Consider the following 3,625-nt stretch of genomic DNA (forward strand, 5'->3'; position numbering starts at 1 on the left):
GTTTTATTAATATATTAAATATATTTATTTAGAATCAACAGCATCGACTGGCCTTGAAATATTAAAACACATTTTTTCTTCTTGTAGTACCTTTCACTTTGAATAATTTGCTGCCTAGCAATTTTGTCCACCTTTTACAATTTCAATACCTACAAATATAAAGAAAAAAATCCAAAACCAATTTTTCTCAAAAGGTTAGCGTCACTGAATATTACCTGATATTTGAAGATTCGAAAATGAAGTCAAATGAAGGGGTTGTTATTCTGCTGGAGTTTTCTTTTTTATAAACCTATTTTCAAAAAACGAACATTTTTCTCACTAATTTAAAATAACAAATATTTTATATATTTTATTTGTTTTTATAATATTATTTTACTATATTATTTTTTAACAATCTCTCCGTATACCATAACAACGCGATTCCAACTAAAAAACAACCCACGCGCAAACATATCGATTACATCAAAGACAGGTATCGATTACAGGTAGATAAAAGAAATGTAGGAAATTTTCCTATATTCTAACAAGTGTGATTCCTTAAGTTTTGAAAGGATTGAATACTTCTTAGTACGAATGAACTAAAATATTTTTCTATGCCAAGTGTTATTAGTATGTATGATAAGCTTTCTATAATAAAGGAAGTCAGAATTATCATTTTATAAGAAATCTTACTAAATTTGAGGAAACTTGGTTTTAGTTCGGTTTTTGTTTATTTTTACGAATGCTTTGTTATCAGTGAATAAAATTTTCTTGTTCAGTAGTAAATTCTTATACCCAGCGAAGAAAACAGTGTTAGTAAAATTCCATGCCTTATTCTAGTTAATGAACTATTCCTAACTGCTTTCAGTTTAGGATTTTTTTACTGAAACAAGTATTATTTTATTTATTTTATTTATTTAACTTTATTAACAAATAATATGAAATTATTAGTTAATAAATGTTAGCTATAGCTACATAGGCCTTAAGCATAATAAGTAAATTTTATTATTTCACACAAAATATTAACTGAGTGGAAATAAAATGGCTAAACTAAATTGATGAACATTTTTTCCTTTAGTTTCGAAGACACTTTTTTCTGGGTGTATATACTTTTATAAAATCTGCATACTTTTATAAATCTCTAGACTTAAAATTGAAATCGGCTAACGACAGTTTAACACAATGTTAAAAAAACAAGTAAGTAAAGTCTAAAGTGAGGCGGGGCCGACTATATTATACCCTTGACCACTATGTAGACCACAATTTGTGTTACCATCTCAACTCCTTCATGAAGATTTATATTCCCATATACAAATATTTATATCTTAACCGATTTGGAGACCATTTTTTGTACTTCTACAAAATCTCTAGAATTAAAATTTAAATCGGCTAATGCCCTGGGATGAAGCACAATGTTACTTAAAAAATATGGGAAACATTTAAATCTGAACCAATTTTGAGGCATCTTCGCAAAAATGTATTTATGATTTATCGGCCGATAAATGTGTATTAGACTAATAGGAATGATTGAGTCATTTTTACAAGTTTTCGACTTTGCCTAAATCGGAAAAACATATATATGGAAGCTATATCGAAATCTGAACCGATTTCAATCAAATTTCGCATGCATAGTTACTATGTTAATTCTACTCCTTGTGCAAAATTTCACGTAAATCGAATAACAGCTTTGACCTCTGTGGTCATATGACGGAAAAATCGGACGAAAGATATATATGGGAGCTATATCAAAATTTGAACGGAATTTATCTAAAATTAGCACGCATTTCCAGAACCTTAATTCTACTCCCTGTTCAAAGTTTCAAGTAAATCGGGTTAAAACTTTGGTCTCTGTGGGCAAGGCCGTATTCAGGGGGGGGGGGGATGAGGGGGATCAAACCCCCCCCGAAATGAATGAATATTTTTATATAAATAAATATATATTTTTAGCTGCATAGAAAAATTTTATCGAAGATGTTGAAGAAAAGCTGGAGGTTTTATTTTGAAAAACGCTTACCTATAAAACTTGTATAAATCATAGAATACTATTCTATGATTGAAAAGCCCGTCAAACGACGGGCACCACACCACAAATTTCATTTTTGGAAAATGTATTTCTGTTTTTTATGTGTGTTTGTTGTTCTTTTTGTGAACATGACTCGCTTTGTTTGGCCATTGCAACAACAACGAAACAGCCAAACACACATGTGTAAATGAAATGGCGCAAAACCTGCGAAAAGAACCTGCATAATTCAGCGATGGAAGCAATAAAGAGATATTTCCAAACGTGCATATTCTTTTAAAAATTTTGGTCATTTTGCCAGTTACTCAGGGATTGAAAATACAATTTTTAAGAAAGTACAAAAAAGGTATTTTTTGAGCGGAAAGGTACTTTTTACTAAATTTCAACAAAAATGTCACTGGAAGATTATTGTCAAGAGACTGAAATTTAAAGAAAATAAAATTTTGACAAAATTTTCTATATAAATAAAATTTTGCAAACATTTTCTATAGAAATAAAATTTTGCAAAAAAAATTCTATAGAAAAAAAATTTGCAAAATTTTTTCTATAGAAATAAAATTTTGCAAAAATTTCCTGTAGAAATAAAATTTTTACAAAATTTTCAATTGAAATAAAATTTTGTCAAAATTTTCTATAAAAATAAAATTTTGCAAAAATTCTATATAGAAATAAAATTTTGACAACATTTTCTACCGAAATAAAAAATCGATAATATAGAATCGCATTCTTTTTTCGACTAAAACATTCTTCAAGTTCAATAAAATCCTGTGTTTGACTATGTCTTTTACAAAATCGAGATTTTCTTCCCACATGAACATGTCTGTTTTGCCATATTTGTAAAAGACTATTAGCAAATAAGGTTGATAAAGACTTTCTCAAAATATTAAAATATTTTGTCAAAGCTATTGTACCATAAATCTGATATCGACTCAAAAATGTCTACACAAAAGGTACTTAATCATTCGCGGGGGTACTACGGTACTGACCGGGGTGAAAAAGTTTTGAAAAAGTACTATAGTACTGCATTTTCCATCCCTGCAGTTACTACGTGCTCATCCGAGCGCTCATTTTCAACAATGAAGAGATTACAGACGTATCTTAGAAATTCGACTAGCGAGAGTAGACTCAAAGGATTGGCATTAATGTCGGTTTATCGCCGGATAAATGTGCCGACATAAGAAGTCATTGATTTATTTGCTGCCCAAAAAGCCCGTCGGCTCAATTTAATATTATAACAAGTAAGGAAAGTCTAAAGTCGGGCGGGGCCGACTATATTATACCCTGCACCACTTTGTAGATCTAAATTTTCGATACCATATCACATCCGTAAAAAGTGTTGGGTGCTATATATAAAAGTTTGTACCAAATACATACATTTAAATATCACTCGATTTGGACAGAATTTAATGGACTTTTACAAAATCTATAGACTCAAAATTTAAGTTGGCTAATGCACTGCTCCACAGTGTTGAGCAGGGTATAAATATGGGAAACATTTAAATCTGAAGCAATTTTAAGGAAACTTCGCAAAATTTTATTTATGATTTATCACTCGATATATATGTATTAGAAGTTTAGGAAAATTGGAGTCATTTGTACAACTTTTCGACTAAGCAGTGGCGATTT

This window comes from Haematobia irritans, chromosome 5 (genome assembly GCF_050003625.1).
Source record: "Haematobia irritans isolate KBUSLIRL chromosome 5, ASM5000362v1, whole genome shotgun sequence".
In the NCBI taxonomy this organism is placed as follows: Eukaryota; Metazoa; Arthropoda; class Insecta; order Diptera; family Muscidae; genus Haematobia; species Haematobia irritans.